Source organism: Rutidosis leptorrhynchoides, chromosome 4 (genome assembly GCF_046630445.1).
Source record: "Rutidosis leptorrhynchoides isolate AG116_Rl617_1_P2 chromosome 4, CSIRO_AGI_Rlap_v1, whole genome shotgun sequence".
Lineage (NCBI taxonomy): Eukaryota > Viridiplantae > Streptophyta > Magnoliopsida > Asterales > Asteraceae > Rutidosis > Rutidosis leptorrhynchoides.
The window spans coordinates 301,030,644-301,051,700 of NC_092336.1; positions in this window are offsets into that span (position 1 = coordinate 301,030,644).

Genomic DNA, 21,057 nt, shown 5'->3' on the forward strand with positions numbered 1-21,057 from the left:
CGTAAGTTGAAGACTAGGTCTTTGAACCGAAATTGCTTTACCCGAGGGAGGGACGAGAACTTTTATTATCATTATTTTTAATCTTATTGATTTAAAGTATGCCAAAAAAATTAAAAAACCCAAAAATCTTAGCTTTTAAAAGAATCGCTACAAAAAGACAAATTTTAAAATTTTGTCGAAGGACGGACTAGGACATCGATCCGAAACGACCTCATCCTAAATAACAAGGGAAACAAAATTTTAAAATTAATTACTTAATTGTTTTAATAAGTTAATGATTATATAAAAAAAAAAAAAAAAAAAAAAAAAAGAGCAAACTCCGCGACTCACGGAGTTTGAAGTGCAAAACCTCCGCGACTCGCGGAGGGACCGAAAATCAGAAAAAAAATAAAAAGAGCTGAACGATCAGTACACTCAACAACACAAAAACACTGCGAAACACAGCGAAAAAAGACCCGAAAAACCCGAGAAAAAACCCCAAAAATCCCAATTTTTAACCGTTAATCACCAAATCTTTTGCTAAAATCATGTTGAGAAGGATGCTATCTAAGAATTACTCAAGAAAAACGGTAAATTTCTACACCTAAACACCATTTAATTCGAAATTTGGTGTTCTTGAGCTATTTTTTCCCCAATTTGATTTTGATGCTTTTTAGTGTAATTAAGCTTAAATTGTTTATGTATTATGCTTGTATAACCTAGATTGATGCTGTTTAACATGATTAGAAGCCTTAAACTTCAAATTTTGAGTAATCTAGGGTTTGTGTTCTTGAGCAATTTGGGGCTTTTTGATATAAACAGGTTATGGCCGATTTTTGTCATGAATTATTGCTAAATTGAGTAGTGTAACATGTCTAGGTAGTTAAATGATCCAAACTTTGAGCCTAAACATGATTTTGAGAATTAAAGTGGACTTTTTCAAGTCTAAAATTCATGAACTTGATTTTTGAAAGATAATGCCATTTGAGACTTGTTTAATTGCTAGTAATGATTATTTTGACATGTTATTTGAGTTGAATGCTTATGAACTTGGCGAAAATTTTCGTATATGCTTATTTGAAAAAGTGTAGATTTGATAAAAATGTGAAAATGAGCTTAAGTTTGATATAAATTGATAATGTCATTGTAATTATTTTGATTGATGATTTTGCTGACACTAATGCATATTTGGATGCACAAAATTTGTGTTTGATGTGTTTTGCAGAATGAAAGGGGTGAATCTTCATCCCAAGCCCGCAATGCTCCTGCCGAGAATTTGGAACAACAGGAGGTGGATAACTACTACAAGCAGGATGTACCTCATCCAGTCATGACCTTTTCTGATATGCACTTGGAAGAGTTGCACCCGAACCTGAGATTTGACAGACTTTGGATAGATTATCCAAAATATCAACGGGGTTTGCATACTCTTCACTCTAAGGTTGTTGAGGTACCGAAGGTCATAGAATGGGGACCCTTAGAAGCTGTAGAATTGGCCGGGCCAATTAGGGAATTACTTGTACAGAGGTATGGTAATTCTTCTTTTAATGACTGGATATGTTTATTCACCATACGCAGACCTGTATATAAAGTATGGTGTGAAGAGTTGTTATGTAGTATAGAGTTGAATGATCGGGTAGCTAGTTTAACCGATCGTTCTTTTATTAGATTTTTGTTAGGCGGTTCGATGCGCCACATGTCTTTACTGGACATGGCTCAGGCTTTACGTATATATACGCCTGAGGAGTTAGCGTCTACCGATTGTAGAGGATTGATACTAAACGGTAGAAAGATAGATGAGAATTTTGATACACACGGTGTGTGGAGTCAAATGACAAGCCATCACCGTTTCAAAGGGGGAAACTACTCTTATTTGGATATAGATAGAGCCGAATTAAGAGTGATACATAGGTTTTTAGCTAATTCGATTACACAAAGGGGTAAGAACAAAGAAAAAGTAAATGAACAAGATTTGTTTTACCATATGTGTATTCGAGACCCACAGAGCGCTGTAAGTATACCATATTGTGTGGGTTATTATTTATCAGCTATGGTTCGGGGGATGCGACCACATAGCATAATAGGAGGTGGTATTTTTATTACTTTGATTGGTGAATATCTCGGTGTGGATATAAGTCGGGGGGGATTATTAGTAGAAGAACCGGAACCCCGCGATACTATAGGTTTAAATGTATACCATGGTGCGAAAGTTTTGAAGCGGCGAAATAACGCCGCAGTACGATACCATGGTAGACATCCACAGGTGGAGAGAAACCAGCAGCAAGGTAATGTAGGAGGGGGAATGAGATGCAAGAAATGCATAGGTTTATAGCTTCTCAGGAATACGAAAATGCTAGACAGAGAGCATTTGAAGATTGGCAAGTTCATCAGAACCAGATCATAGCTCATTGCCAACATATAGGTAGAAACTATATTCCTACACCGAAACCCGTCTTCCCTCCTTGGTCTATAGAGATGCAGCCACCATATCCTACGTATGACCCTGCCGAAGCATTCTATAGCACTTATGGTTATGCCTGGAACCCCTATTGGTACCAATATCATCCTTAGTTTACTTATTATTTTTTTTTATTTTGTAATTTGTAATTATTGATACATTTAATATTTTTGTTAATATTGTAATCATTTTTATAATTGTCTAACTTTTATTCTTAGATTTTAATAATTTTTTGAATGTGGGGTAATATACCAAACTTCAAAAATATGTATATATGTTTGCAGTTTATCTTATGTACACAACAGGGTAAAACAACGCATTTTCAAAGACTGGCATTAAGTTCAGCAAAAGCAACTAATTTTGACGACAAGATGCAAAATATATGTGAAATAACAACAAGACGGAATGAACAAATGATGTGCACCATTTATCATTCAGCAAACAAACGCCAATATATTTGGAAACTTTGGTAAAAATTTAATCATTTTCACACAAATCACCCTCAATAATTTGAATTGTTACCGATTTCTTGCAAATGAGGGCATTGCAAGATCTTAAGTGTGGGAAGGGATTAAATTCTTTCGGATTTTAAAATTTTTATATTAAACACTTGGTTACCATTAAAAATACTAGTAAAGCAGTAGTTGTATTAGAATCTAGTGCTCTCTGATAATAAAGAACAGCCCTTGTCTTATATACTGACTACCCAATTCTAGTAAAATTTTTCAAAATTTTCAATTAAATGAATTCAAAATCATGTTTATACATATATATGAACGATAAAACTAGGTTTTAACACCGAAATTATTGTTACCTCGGAAAGGACATAAATTAAGAAACAAACTAAAATGTTAAAATTCATTTAAAATGGAATAGAGGACGATAAAAAGGAAAATAAAAGCCAAGTGTGGGAAAATTTACCAAGTTATTTTAAACATATGTCACATATATCTGTAACAAATAACTGAAAATACTTTTGCTTTGGACTAAACTAAACTATTTTACCCGATGAAAGAAAAGAAGAGATGGATCTACACGATGAATCAATTCCATCATTAAAAGGAAGTAAAGTCTTCCTAAAAAGAAACGCGCTTCTTGATTTAGGTCATGAAGTTGTCGTCCAGACCAGCTGTAGGTTGACGAAAAATCTAGAAAAGTCATCACTAAAATCGGCTGGAAATCCACGGACCTCAGCATCAAACAGGGTCGCCAAGTGGTCAGATTTATCCTAACCATGAGAAGGATTTATCTCGTACAATGGGGAGGCACCGTGCAAATTAGCTTGATAAGACTAATGAATCAGATCCCCAGAAAGGATAATCTCCTTAAAGATTAAAAATCAGCTTTTAAGACTGATATTATTCAATCCTAGAGATTGACCTTAAAGATTGAGAATTCAAACTCATGGAATTCAATGATATCTAAACTCGAGCTTAAACGAGAAAATATTTTGATCAAAATTACAAACCGATTTGTTTTCTGAAAACCCTATTTTCAATGCGTTCATTACCATTGAACGTAAAATCCTAGGAATTCACCTGGAATTCATTAGGTCACCTGAACTAAATCGGGTGTCAACCGTAAGAACGGTGGTTGCATAGTGGTCAAAGACAGGACCTTGTGCCAGACCGAAAAATTATAAGGGTGAGCTTTACTATTGCTCCTACCAAGGATAGTAATTGCGTCCGACGCGTTATAGACCATAATCAAAAGCATGTCACGGGACATTGCCTTAAACAGTTGCTTGTTCAACGCTTTCCTTTACAACCGAACGGTAGTTTACCGAAAGGTAATATACGGGACAAGTAAACTGGACGTGTTGCTTTCCAAATACAAGGTTAGCAAGTGGGTGACACAAAACCGCAAGTTTGAGCTAAAATTTTCAAATCTGAAACCCACCAAACCCACAAAAATATTTTGCAAACACCGGTAAAGGGTTATTCCGGAAAACTTATCTAGGGTAAAAACTAGATTTAATTTTCAAAAGATCAAATGTTTTCATAAAGATCCAATTTCCTTAATGGATCTAAATTTTTATAGTCATGTGGAACTGTAAACCATATCGTTACTACCATTGTTTATACCGCCGTATAGAAATCACTGATGTACAAAGTGTGAAGAATAAAGAAGTGATTCTAGTATTTCAAGACGATATTGCTTGAGGACAAGCAACGCTCAAGTGTGGGAATATTTGATAATGCTAAAAACGAACATATATTTCATAGCATTATTCCTCAAGAAAGACAAGCTTTTAGTTGCAATTGTTCTATTTACAAGAGATATTCGTTTAAATAATAAAAGGTGAAGACAAAAGACAGATTCGACGAATTGAAGACGCAAACGACCAAAAAGCTCAAAAGAACAAAAGACAATAAAAAAGGTTCCAATTATTGATAAGAAACGTCTCGAAATCACAAGAGTACAAGATTCAAAACGCAAAGTACAAGATATTAAATTGTACGCGAGGACGTTCGAAAATCCGGAACCGGGACCAGAGTCAACTCTTAACGCTCGACGCAACGGACTAAAAATTACAAGTTAACTATGTATATAAATATAATATAATATATAATTAATTATATTAATTATATATATATTATATATATATATTAAAAACCGTCGGCAGAGAAAACTCCAAGGACTGAGCTGTAAAATTAACCTCCGTGACTCGCGGAGTTTGAAGAGCATTTTGCCGCGAGTCGCGGAGCCCCAAAAATCAACTCTGGCTATAAAGCCAACCGAATTCTGATCAAAATTTCATCATCTTTTTCTTCTCTTATCATACGTAAAACTTATATATATATATATATAATTTATATTTTAATTTTAATTTTAATTCTAATAATAAGGGTATGTTAGCGAATGTTGTAAGGGTGTAAGTCGAAATTCTGTCCGTGTAACGCTACGCTATTTTTAATCATTGTAAGTTATGTTCAACCTTTTTATATTAATGTCTCGTAGCTAAGTTATTATTATGCTTATTTAAAACGAAGTAATCATGATGTTGGGCTAATTACTAAAATTGGGTAATTGGGCTTTGTACCATAATTGGGGTTTGGATAAAAGAACGACACTTGTGGAAATTAGACTATGGGCTATTAATGGGCTTTATATTTGTTTAACTAAATGAAAGTTTGTTAATGTTAATATAAAGATTTACAATTGGGCGTCCCTATAAATTACCATATACACTCGATCGGACACGATGGGCGGGGTATTTATATGTACGAATAATCGTTCATTTAACCGGACACGGGAATGGATTAATAGCCACTAGAATAATTAAAACAGGGGTGAAATTACATTCAAGGGTAATTGGTGTAATTGTTAACAAAGTAGTAAAACCTTGGTTTACACGCAGTCGATAACCTGGTGTATTCATTAAACAAAGTATTAAAACCTTGTTACAATTCGAATCCCCAATTAGTTGGAATATTTAACTTCGGGTATAATAATAATTTGACAAGGACACTCGCACTTTATATTTATGACTGATGGACTGTTATGGACAAAAACCAGACGGACATATTAAATAATCCAGGACAAAGGACAATTAACCCATGGGCATAAAACTAAAATCAACACGTCAAACATCGTGATTACGGAAGTTTAAATAAGCATAATTCTTTTATTTCATATTTAATTTCCTTTATTTTATATTTAATTGCACTTCTAATTATCGCACTTTTATTTATTGTTATTTAATCGCACTTTTAATTATCGTACTTTTTAATTATCGAAATTTTATTTTATCGCACTTTTATTATTCGCAATTTCATTATCGTTATTTACTTTACGCTTTAATTGAAGTCTTGTATTTATTTTATATTTTACATTAGGTTTTAACTGCGACTAAAATCTTAAAATCGACAAACCGGTCATTAAACGGTAAAAACCCCCCTTTATAATAATAATATTACTTATATATATATTTGTATTTTTATAAAAGTAAACTAATATAGCGTTGAGCTTTGTTTAAAGATTTTCCTGTGGAACGAACCGGACTTACTAAAAACTACACTACTGTACGATTAGGTACACTGCCTATAAGTGTTGTAGCAAGGTTTAAGTATATCCATTCTATAAATAAATAAATATCTTGTGTAAAATTGTATCGTATTTAATAGTTTTTCCTAGTAAAATATAAACTATTTTATATACACCTCGTACGACATCAATCAGTTATCTGATATCTTTCGTACATCATTTGGCAAACCAAACGAAGTCCAAATTAAATAAACAAACCTGTTCTGTGACCCTTGTCACAAACTGGTCCTAACCTCATCATTAATTAATAATAAACATTAAATAAAAATAAAAGCATATAATAACGCAACACCAACTTAAGGGTAATCTAGTAATCTTACATCTAGGCCCACTTGAGGATGTTACAAATCTACCCCCCTTAAGAAGATTCCGTCCTCGGAATCTGATCAAGGTCAAACAACTGGGGATAGCGCGTCCTCATTAACTCCTCGGTTTCCCACGTTAGGTTGGAACCTAAACTGTGTCGCCACTCTACTAACACCATTGGAATCAGCTTCCTTCTTAACTTGGTGACTTTCTTGTCCACTATCTTAATTGGTTCTTCTACTAACTTTTTATTTAAATCCACTTTCAAATCCTTCAGCGGAAGAATCAAACTTTCATCCTCTACCTTGCATTTTCTCAAATAGCACACATTGAAGGTGTTATGAATCCCTGCTAACTCTGAAGGAAGATCCAAAACAACAGTCTGATCATTTAAAATCTCTTTGATTGGAAATGGTCCAATAAATCTCGGCGCTAACTTACCACGTTTACCAAATCTGATAACCCCTTTCCATGGCGAAACCTTCAAGTAAACACGATCACCTACATCAAATGTTACCGGATGCCTGCGCGGATCAGCATACATCTTTTGTCTATCTCTAGCTGCTTTTAACTTCTCACGTGCAATTTCAACTTTTTCTGCGGTTATCTGAACAATTTCAGGACCTGCAAATTGTTTCTCACCTGCTTCTAACCAATATGTAGGAGTTCTGCACTTTCGACCATACAACATTTCATACGGCGGCATACCGATACTCGAGTGATATGAATTGTTGTAAGCAAACTCTATCAAAGGAAGATGCGAATCCCAAGAATCACCATATTCTAAGACACACGCTCTCAACATGTCTTCTAATGTCTGAATTGTTCGCTCACTCTGACCATCTGTCTGAGGATGATAAGCTGTACTAAGATTCACACGCGTACCCAGATTCTGCTGCAAACTGTTCCAGAAGTTCGATACAAACCTAGTATCTCTGTCGGAAACTATAGACAACGGCACACCATGTTGGCTAACAATCTCTTTCAAGTACAATTCTGCTAAATCACTCAACGAAGCTGTTTCACGAGTAGCTAAAATGTGAGCACTCTTTGTCAGACGATCCACTATCACCCAGATCATGTCATGTCCTTTCTGGGTTTGGGGTAACTTGGTTACAAAATCCATCATTATGTGATCCCATTTCCACTGAGGAATTTCTAACTGTCGTAAAGACCCATACGGTTTCTGATGTTCTGCTTTAACTTGTGCACAAATATGACATTTTTCGACGAAACTTGCAACATCTGTCTTCATTGTCGGCCACCAATACAACGTTTTCAAGTCTCTATACATCTTTGTACTACCTGGATGAACGGTCAATCGAGATTTATGTGCTTCAGTAAGGATTAAATCCCTCAAATCTCCAAGCATAGGCACCCAAATTCGGTCTTTATAGGTCTTTAATCCTCTAGAATCATTGCATAGGTCAAATTTTCTTTTCTTCATTAGTTCAGTCTTTAGGTTTTCATCATTTAATGCTACTAACTGAACGGTTTTCAAACGATCGATCAAGTCTGAAACTAGCTCAATTCTCATAAATCTGACATTTTCGACTGTTTTCTTGCGACTCAGAGCATCTGCAACCACATTTGCTTTACCCGGATGGTATTTAATCTCACAATCATAGTCTTTAATCAATTCTAAACCTCGTAGTTGACGCATATTGACTTCCTTCTGCGAAAAGAGATATTGAAGGCTGTGATGATCTGTATAAATTTCACAATGTGTACCATACAAATAGTGTCTCCAAAGCTTCAAAGCAAACACAACTGCAGTTAACTCTAAATCATGAGTAGGGTAGTTTTGTTCATGATTCTTTAACTGTCGTGAAGCATACGCTATAACTTTATTTCTTTGCATCAAAACACATCCCAGACCTGCACGTGACGCATCGCAATAGACTACAAAATCTTCTGTTCCTTCTGGTAAAGCTAAAACTGGCGCTTGACATAACAACTGTTTGAGAGTCTGAAAAGCCTTTTCTTGTTCATCAGTCCATCGAAAGGCTACATCTTTTCTGGTTAACTTAGTCAACGGACCTGCTATTTTAGAAAAGTCTTTGATAAATCTGCGGTAATAACCTGCTAAACCCAGAAAACTCTTAATTTCTGTTGGCGTTTTCGGCGAGTTCCAATTCATTACAGCTTCAATTTTTGACTGATCTACTTTGATACCCTGCTCACAAATCACATGACCCAGAAACTGTACTTCTCGTAACCAAAATTCACACTTGGAGAACTTAGCGTACAATTGTTCCTGTTTCAAAAGCTCTAATACTAACCTCAGATGCGTAGCATGATCTTTCTCGGTTTTCGAATATATCAAGATATCATCTATGAAGACAATCACAAATTTGTCAAGATACTGACGACACACCCTGTTCATTAAATCCATAAACACTGCTGGCGCGTTTGTTAACCCGAATGGCATAACTAAAAACTCATAATGACCATATCTAGTTCTGAACGCTGTTTTCGGTATATCGTTCTCTGCAACACGTACCTGATGATACCCTGAACGTAGATCAATCTTTGAAAAGTAGGAAGCACCCTGTAACTGATCAAATAAATCATCTATTCTCGGTATCGGATACTTATTCTTTATCGTTCTCTTATTCAAATCGCGGTAATCTATACACATACGAAGCGACCCATCTTTCTTTTTCACAAACAGAACAGGAGCACCCCATGGTGAAGAACTTGGTCGGATAAACCCCTTATCTAACAGTTCCTGAATCTGAGACATCATTTCTCGAATTTCTGACGGAGCTAATCTGTAAGGAGCTTTTGCAACTGGCGTAGCACCTGGAACCAAATCGATTTTATACTCTACTTCACGTACTGGAGGTAACCCGGGTAGATCATCTGGAAACACTTCGGGAAATTCTGACACAACGGGAATATCGGTCACCTGTTTCTTTTCTTTCTTAACATCAATCACATAAGCTAAAAATGTATCACACCCTTTCGATATCGCCTTCTGAGCTTTCATTAGGGAAACCATAGGGAAGTTAAATCCACTGCGCTCTCCCCTAGCTATCACTCGGGATCCATCGGCCAAACGGAAAGAAAGCATCTTCTTATCACACTTAATATTAGCCCTATTAGCTCTTAACCAATTCATGCCTATGACTACATCAAAGCTAGGTATAGGCATCAACAAACAGGTTAAAGGAAAAGAATGGCCGTCAATCTCGATGGTAAGTCCAGACACAGATGATGTGCATGGAACCCTCTTACCATCAGCTACTTCTATTCCCAAAGGTTCATCTAACTTCCTAACAGGCAACTTCAACTTATCACAGAAGCCTAAGGACATAAAAGAACGATTCGCTCCTGAATCAAACAACACACGAGCTGGCAAGGAGTTAACCAAGAACATACCGGTAATGACATCATCGGTAGCGGTTGCAGCGTCTACCGTCATCTGAAACGCCCTCGCCTCTGCTGTTGGAGGATTCTTTCTCTTCTGCCCGGCAGTAGAAGCAGAAGATCCCCCAGAAGTAGCCGACCTCGCCCCTGACCCTGCCCCAGAACCGGCTCTCGACGCGGATGGACAATTCGTGATCTATGACCTACCTGATGACAAGTCCAACACACATCGGACTTAAAGGAACAAGTTGTTGTTTCATGACCTAGTACTCCACATCTAAAGCATCTTCGGGTCATTGGAGAACATGGACCGGCATGAGTCGACTTACAAACATTACACCAACCAGACTGACTAGAACCCGATCCACTCATACCAGACTTACTTCTCTGTTTAATCCCACCTGACTTCTTACCACGAAAACCTGATTGCTTACTCGACTGCTGAGTCGACTGTCCACCTGATTGACCTTCTGATTTACCCCCAAAAGGTCCACCTTTTGAACTTTCTCTTTTCGCTGCCATTATATCACCTTCTGTAACTTTAGCCATCTCATGAGCCTGTGCCAATGAGGTTGCAAATCTTGCAACTGTCCTATATTCTGGCCTAATCACCCGCATAAAATGCTGAATCTTATCTTTCTCAGTTGGTACCCACTGTTGAACAAACCTTAACTTAGATGTGAAGTCTCTGAAAACTTCATCAATCGTCATAATTTCTGTCATCCTCATATTCAAAAACTCAGTTTTCAACCTTTCCATTTCATACTCAGAACAATACTGCTCACGAACTTTAGCAGCAAATTGTTCCCAGGTAATCTGACTGATCTGTTCCCTAGGCAAGTATGCTGTAATAGAATCCCACCACTCCATCGCTTCACCCTTTAGAAGTCTACTTGCAAACAGTACCATAGATTCAGGTTCACAGAAACACGCTTCTAATGCTCTTTCTACTTCTCTTAGCCAATTAAGTGTCACGGTAGGGTTTGTGTGACCATGATATTCTGGAGGTTTGCAATCAATAAACTGTTTATAAGTACACTTATTTCTTGTTTCAGGAACTTGGAATGGGTACATCATTTGGTTTGGAAATGCCTGGTTAAACGCGAATGGCATCTGGAGATTTTGGTAAGTGTTTTGTGGAAACTGGGATTGGGAACTACCACCAGCTTGGTTATAATAGTTTGGAGGAAAAGTTGTGTTTAATGCAGTGGTATTAGGGTTCCATTGCGCCCGTTCTTGTTCTAGTTCCTTTATTTTCTCCCGAGCTTCTAATAATCGACTCTGTAGGTTTATAACTTCTTGGGAGGTTTCTTCCTCTGATGAAACGTGCCCATCTTCGTCAGGGGCTCTGAATGTACCAGTTCCGGGGGCGGTAGGGCCAGTAGCGTTAGCTTCATTCTCTGCCATTACTGCACTACCACAACACTCACACCAAAGCTTAGTATAAACTCGGTTAGTACTACCAACTAACACACAACCTGTCCTAGTACTCACTTAACCCATCCCCGGCATGTTATGTTTGACATGACTTTACTAAGTTTGGGAACATGACATTCAGATCATAATGCACATGCTGCCAAACTCAGCTCTGATACCAACTTGTGACACCGCTGATTTTTTTTTTTTTTTTATACGTGGCGGAAGCATAATATTAATTTAATACGATATCCACATTAACTATTGTTAATACAACCTGTGTCACGTGTCATTACAAAATACTTGTTTATACAGAGAAAGACATATTTACAAAAAGATTATTGTTTTCATAAAGCACAACAACATCAGAGTTGACTCCTGTCAAACATAACATCATCATGCCCGTCTTCTCCCAAAAGCACTATCTACAAAAGCTAACAACCTGCAGGGAGGAGATGGAGGGGAATTAGCACGAAGCTAAGTGAGTACGACTAACTACAGGCCATAGCATACATAAGTGTTATACTAATCATGTCACATAGTCTAACACACAAACATCACCCAAGTGACGTCTACAGAGACTCTGGCGGCTCGGCCAAACCATTAACCACCAGCTGATCGGACTGGGGCTTACCAGAAGTTCCTCCACCACCGTATGTATATACATAATCCACACGCGACGGACGCGTCATTCACATATATATACACCACGGCTGTCTAGGCCACCACATGAGGAACCCAACCCGCAGGTTGATCTCTCCTACCGAGGCCACCACACAATAGGGACGCACTGGGCTCCAGCAGACAAGCATCAACCAACATGCAGTCATCACAATGTACCAACTATCCACAATACTAAGTATATCTAACAAGCATGGCAGTCATAATATAACATGCTACAATATACTATATTCTCCAGTTAGTCCCACTCACCGATTACCAGCAAATGAGAAGGTGTTCAGCTATCTAATCACTGAACCTTCTCTTTCTCCTTTTCTCCTGAGAAATACATATACACGAGTTAGTTTATGTCCATAAACACCAAATAACACAAATATAGAAATTTTGTCAGAAAATCTGTCCGCTAAAATTTTTCTGTTTAACACTTGTGCACTTTTGAAATTTTCATCAAAATCTCAAAATACAAACGGGCAGCATAACGGCTAGAAATCAACACTTAGTAAAAATTTCACTGTCTAAGACCATCGGTCGATCGTCAGAGACTATCAGCCGATCGTCAGAGACTATCAGCCGATCGTCACTACTCCATCGGCCGGTGGACTACACCATCGGTCGATCGTTAAATTTTCAACCGTTCGTCGAAGGACTTCCACCATCGGTCGATCGTCTAGTCCGTCGACCGATCGTCTCACTCCATCGGTCGAGGGTCAGAGACCATCGGCCGAGGGTAGTTCATCTGTAACAGCAGCAGCCAAAGTGACGGGTTTCAACCCAAAATCACCAATTCTCAATCTAGAGCTCGTTTTTAACCTCAAAACTTACCAAATCTGATACACTAATCATTTAGAAACATAAACCCACAAGGTTTTGACACTAACAACACCAAATCAATGCATTTTGACCCAATTTACACCTTTTAAGAAAACTAACACAAAATGTCAAATTTCTCAAAGATTAAAGCATGAAAAGCTATGATTCTTACCTTGTTAGAATCAGTAAATCACGAGGAACAAAATGATATAAACGATTTGAGCTCTAGATCAAAGATTAGAAATTAGGGTTTGAGTATGTGAAGGAGATGAAGGTACGGGAGGGTTTGGGAGTTTTCTAGAAAATGAGAAGGGAAGCCAGCACTTAGTCACTTAATTGGGTTTAATTCCCACACTGAGTGACACACGGGTATTTATCAGTTATCTGATATCTTTCGTACATCATTTGGCAAACCAAACGAAGTCCAAATTAAATAAACAAACCTGTTCTGTGACCCTTGTCACAAACTGGTCCTAACCTCATCATTAATTAATAATAAACATTAAATAAAAATAAAAGCATATAATAACGCAACACCAACTTAAGGGTAATCTAGTAATCTTACATCTAGGCCCACTTGAGGATGTTACAACACCACACAACATCGCACAAAACCATAGCAGCTGGCTGCAGGCTTAAGCCATGACGTGGCTAGGGAGCCCGCGGCGCGGCCTAAGGCACAAAGTGCTGATCAAGCATTTGTTCTTTATTAAGCCATGGCGCGGGTCTTTGGGCCGCGGCGTAGCTTAACACATGGACGCTGAAAAGGTGTCAATTTGAACTGAAAAGGTGTGTTTGGCCCCCAAAATGTATGGGGTTGTTCCAGATAATTTATGAATGGGTTTTCCATATATTTGGACTTGTTTAAGCACAAATACATGGGTGTGACATTTCAAGCATTATGTGGGTTCATATGAAAATGTGTGACTCTTCAAAGACACCTTTTGACCCATTATAAATACATGATTCATGTATTGAGAAAAGGTTCCAGAATTTGATGATTCTAACCACACTTTCAACACAAAAACTTTCAGATTTTACTTTCTAGAATTACAAGGAACACATATTCTTTTGGTCAAGAAAGAGTGTTCATGCTAATCTTATCCTAATAGTAATTTCGTGTAACCCGTGATCAAGTGGGTCAAAATAATCTATTAAGAAAGTGTTCACACGATTCTAGTATCAATCCGGTGACAGATTTTTTACCCACTAATCCATAATTTTTTATATACTAAAAGAACAGTAAAGTTTGGTCGTTCGATTGAGTAAAACGACAAGCACATAAAACAACAATTAAGATGCTTGATTTGACATTAATTTCTTCTTCATGTCCACATCCATAGCATTTGATTGTTTTTTTTCCAACTTATTTATGTTTATGTTTTTTTTAAATCAAAAGTTTTTATCAAATTTTTTATTTTTCCAATTACATATTTTTCAGATCTTTATAACGATAACCTTATTATATACTGTTAATGTACATTAATGAGTTGTACACAATGATTATTATTGACTTTTATTTAGCAATTACTCTTTTCCAAACATCATAATCAACTATATTATGTCGGTCTAATTGGTTAATTTATAGAAAATTAAACTATGCTAACTTGATTGTTTTTTTCTTTTGTTAAATAGAGTACGAGTAAAATAGTTTAATGGAAACGTATTGTTTTATATAACGATAACCATCTCACTCGCAACAATGTGGCCCACTGAAGCGGACCCAGGCCATTTACTAGTTTCCTACAATGGAATGTTAATGAGAAAATATAATGTGAATCAAGTATAAGTTGGAATATATATATTGTGATTGAGTAGTAGGAATTTGAAGGTTTAATTTGGGTTGTGATTTGGTTTGTGAGATGTAATACCATGTAGAAATTAAAATTGAATAATTGATGATCTTATTTTGAATACTGAATTGATAATTATTCAGGCTTGTGTTTCACTTCGATTTATACTATAAAAAATTGTGCGGATAGTCCCTGTGGTTTGTAGCACCCAGCGTGGATAGACAAAGTTGGTGATTTGGGGTTGGATAGTCATTATTTTTGAAATGTTGACCAAGGATAGCCCAAGTGACGTTTTCTGTTTGATTCTTCCGTTAACTCATTGCCATGTGCATTCCACATGAGGGTATTTTGGTCTTTATATTATCACATCTAAATATCCTCACCCACCCACCTACTTTTCTTTTAAACCCAATTAAATTCTAAATTCTATTGGTAGTTCTTCCTTCCACTCAATTTCTCCATCTCTTTCTTTTCTCTTAATCAAACATTTTCAACAAACAAGATCTGGATTATATATATATATATATATATATATATATATATATATATATATATATATATATATATATATATATATATATATATATATATATATATATATATATATATATAACATTTCTTCAACATATACATATGAGTTCTAGATTTTATACATAACAAACAAATTTAACAAAAATCTGAGTTATACATAACGATTGGAACATATTCTTCAACAAATAACCAAATTAAAATCCAGCAAACAAAGATCTGAAATATAAAAAAACAAAGATCTGAAATATAAAAAAACAAAGATCTTGAACCCACCTTTGGTACCTACCGAATCATTACCTTCTTCCCTAATTTCGAAATATAAAACACAGCTTTCTCAATAGCTAACGTATTTACAGTCACGCCATCACCAACACCTACAAAATCCGTCAAATTAAACTTAGTCGGTCGTAACTTCGGCACCGGACGTCCTGTAGAGACCCGTCATAATCCATCTGGACGAAGTCCATATCGATTACAAACGATTCACAATAGTTGATTACATCGCGAGGTACTTGACCTCTATATGATACATTTTACAAACATTGCATTCGTTTTTAAAAGACAAACTTGCTTTACATCGAAAGTTGACGGCATGCATACCATTTCATAATATATCCAATTATAATTGACTTAATAATAATCTTGATGAATTCAACGACGCGAATGCAACGTCTTTTGAAATATGTCATGAATGACTCCAAGTAATATCTCTAAAATGAGCAAATGCACAGCGGAAGATTTCTTTCATACCTGAGAATAAACATGCTTTAAAGTGTCAACCAAAAGGCTGGTGAGTTCATTAGTTTAACATAAATAATCATTTCCATCATTTTAATAGACCACAAGATTTTCATTTACATTTCTCATAAATACACGTCCCATGCATAGAGACAAAAATCATTCATATGGATTGAACACCTGGTAACCGACATTAACAAGATGCATATAAGAATACCCCCTATCATTCCGGGAAATTCTTCGGACATGATAAAAACGAATTCGAAGTACTAAAGCATCCGGTACTTTCGATGGAGCTCGTTAGGCCCAATAGATCTATCTTTAGGATTTGCGTCAATTAGTAGACTGGTTTACTAATTCTTAGGTTACCAAGTAAAAAGGGGCATATTCGGCTTCGATCATTCAACCATATAATGTAGTTTCGATTACTTGTGTCTATTTCGTAAAATATTTATAAAAGCGCATGTATTCTCAGTCCCAAAAATATATTATGCAAAAACATTTAAAAAGGGAGTAATGAAACTAACCATACTGTATTTTGTAGTAAAAATACATATGACGTCATTGAACAAGTATAGGGTTGACCTCGGATTCACGAACCTATAATCAATTATGTATATTAACACATGTAATGGTAATCGAACAAATTTGTATTTTATTTAGTGATTTAATTGTTATTTTAATAAATTATATGTTTTATCAATAAATAATTTAAATATTTCTATTTTATGTATTTTGACTAAATACTTAGTATTTATAATAAAACGTTAATATAGATATGTTATATGTATTAACTATAGTGTTTATATAACTAAAAATCATTTGATAACATAATATAAATGATAATAAATAAAAAGTTATATTATTTTATAATAATAATATTAGTAAATATACTTAATAATAATAATAATAATAATAATAATAATAATAATAATAATAATAATAATAATAATAATAATAATAATAATAATAATAATAAGTATGCTAATAATACTTATAATGATAATAATTTTAGTAGAAATATTGTTAGTACTAATAATAATAGTTTTAATGATAATAATACTTATAATAGTAATGAAAACGATAATTTTAAGTAAAATACCTTTGTTAAAATATATAATTTAAAAATAATAATACTAGTACTAATGCTAATAATAACAATAACGATGATATTAATATTTATATAATGATATTAATATATTAATAATACTTTGTATTATGATAGTAAAACTAATGAAATTCTTAATAATAATAATAATACTAACTAATAACAACAATAATAATAATAATGATGATAATAATAATAATAATAATAATAATAATAATAATAATAATAATAATAATAATAACAAATGTAATAAATAAAACTACCTTTAAATGGTTTTTCAAAAAGATGACCACGCCCGGGCTCGAACCCAAGACCCCTCACTCACCCGACACACCACTAAACCATTGGACCGTTCCTGTTTCTCTGATTAATGTTATTCAGATTGATTTTTATTTAACTCTTAAATCCGTTTTCATCTTCTTCTCCAAAAACGTAAATTTGTCCAGAGGATACCCCAAATCATAAAAGCATGAAACAAGTTTGGATGAAGGCTTATAATTGAAACCAACGATTATTATAGATTGATTGAAAAAATAAAAAAACGATGGCAGAAGCTTAACCTCGTCGATGAACACAAAGAAACTCATATTTTGATTTTGAATTACAGTGAGTTTTAGCTTATGATTTCTTCACGAAATAGTTTTCAATTTACTCCTAGAAACTATTGGGATTATCCATTGCATCTGAAACACCCAGTTGAATTCAAATTTCCTCATGAACTAAAATGGTTGACTTTTTAAAATCAAGTTTGACTCGCAAAATTGATAATCGATAACAAGATTTAGAACCTGAGCTTTTGTATATAGTTTGAGAAAAAGGATCCTAAGACAACTACATTTATGGATTTTTGAAAAAATTTTGAAATCAGGATTTTGCTAGAGATATACGCGTACAGGGGAAACTTACATGTTTCTCTTTATTTTTTTGTTTAACTCACTTAATTAACAGCTGTAGTAATTTTAATTGATAATGAGAATGAATGAGTGAAGGATTTTTCTTCCACAATTGCTGAGATTAATCACTTGTCTTATAGCTGAAAATGGGTGACGAAATTGATTCCAGTAGAGAGGCACCAAAAACTAAAGACATCAAAACAGATAGGTAATGAACATGGTTTTCGTACGATACTGATTATGATATCTAACAACTGGATACAAGAAACAAAAATTAGGTAAAGTCTGATGGGTACGTGTTCAACTGAATTTAATTCCCATTCATATATATAAAATTTTATATAAGTAATACTACCAATTAATAATTATAATTATATTAATAATAAAAATAATAATAATAATAATAACAATTCTCATAAAAAAATACTAATATTACTATCGAAAATAATAATAATACAATAAATAATCAAATTTTTACTAATAAAATGATATTAGAATTACTAATGATGACAATAATGAAATAATAAAATTAATGATACAAGTAATAATGATAATAATTTTTAAATGAAATTGATTATTGTTAGTAACCTTAATAGTATAACAATTTAATTTTATCAAATTTCATATATATATATATATATATATATATATATATATATATATATATATATATATATATATATATATATATATATATATATATATATATATATATATATATATATATATATATATATATATATATATATATATACACTAATATTGATAATAAATCTTATTATTTTTGTGTATGATAATAAGAAAAGTAATAATAATAAAAATTTTAATATATTAATTATATTTTATCTTATAAGTACATATATTTATTTTATATATACTATAAATTTTATAATATTAAATGTTTACATAATATATATTATATATTTACTATTTGTACATTTTAACATTATTCATATAGTAATAATTATGTATAGAATTTATATATATATATATATATATATATATATATATATATATATATATATATATATTCACATCACTATATATTTGATTAGGTTTTTAAACATCAAGTTGTATTACTTAGATCAATATTAATTATTTAAATAAATAAATTCAAAGTATAATACCGTGCATGTAATACTTTGTTAACGTTGCCCAATTATGTTCGAAATCCTTTATGTTCAATTTACCCTATATATTACAATAACAAGTTTTAGTTATTCTAAGTTATCCTTTATAATAACTGAATCATATAACAGTTCATTAATATATTTAATTTATTATATACGATTGTTTACATATATTATTATTCATATATATACCTTTCTGTTTACAATTATAGGGTTCGTGAATCGTCGAAAATGGTTGAAAGTCAAATGGATATACAAAACAGTTCAAAATTTCCGAGACTCAATATTACAGATTTTGATTATCGTGTCAAAATCATATAAAGATTAAGTTTAAATTTGGTTGGAAATTTCCGGGTCGTCACACGTCCAACAATCGGTCGCCGAAAAATCAAAATTTCTCTGCCAGATGAACAAAGATGTAAATACAACGATCCATAAGAGTGTGAATAAGGTCTTGTAAGATGAGAGTACGCCGGATATAGACGCCGGAGATTAAATCGCCAGATTGAAGGTGGCAACGAAGCTAGGGTTTCAACCATAATGGTGTAGGTATATCTGTAAATTCGAGTTATGGAGAATAAACAATGGGTGAATGTTGTTGATGTATGGGAGTATGAGTACATGAATAATACAATTGAAGCATTGATTGAAGATGGGTTTGGTGAAGTAGTTGTGATGTCAAAATTGGGGTTTGGAGTAAAGTAGTTTTTGGATTTGATTTGGAATTTGGGGAGAATGGAGTGCTTGGGAAGGGATGAAGCCAGATCTCAATCATTTATTGTTTAATACGGAGTACTTAATTAACTAAGAATTGGAGTAAAAAATTGGTTTTTTAAACTCTTTTGTTTAAAGACCAAAATACCCTCATGTGGAATGCACGTGGGAATGAGTTAATGGAGGAATCAAACGGAAAACGTCACTTCGGCTATCCTTGCTCAACATTTCAAAAATAATGACTATCCAACCCCAAATCACCAACTTTTTCTATCCACGCTGGGTGCTACAAACCACAGGGACTATCCGCGCAATTTTCTCTTTATACTATTTAGAAACTAATGGATAGAAAACAAAAAAAGGAAAGGAGCCTTTATAAAACTATGGATAGAATACAAAAATTATGGAAAATATTATGATTTCAATGAAATAAGCCGTTTAAGGTCTTCTAGAAATTCTTCTTTTCTTTTTGATTTCTAACTGAACACTGAACATATATCTTCTTTAGAAGACTAAGAATGTTTTGACCACATTTTACAAACATATTCCTCCTTTCATGGTTAACCATAGATTCATTTCTAACTATTTATAGGTTCTTTTTTCTACATCATCATTTCATTTGTGATTCTTCTTGATTTTTATTCAAATGTGATTCTTTTAGATTCTCTATTCATTTGAGAGGTATAAATTATACAAGACCGGCACCAAGAAGTAATGAATCAATATGAAGTTTGATAATCTCATTCTTGTGACAATCTTTATTGTTTCTCTCATTTTCACCATCTCGAATTCATCACCATCTCCATCAGAAGAAGACGATATAGTTGACGATGAAGTTAAATGGGAATTTGGTCCAGTTTTCGATGAAGCCCAAGAGGCGCTTGGCCCCATTTCATCGTTCGATATAGACGATGTTGAAGAGGCATTCGGTCCATCATTAAACGAAGCTAAAGAGGCATTCGGTCAGGCTTCATCATGGGATGAAGCTAAAGAGGCATTTGGTCCGGTTTCATCATCCTTTGTAGATGACGCAAAGGAGGCACTTGGCCCTATTTCACCATCAACTATAGATAATGCCAAA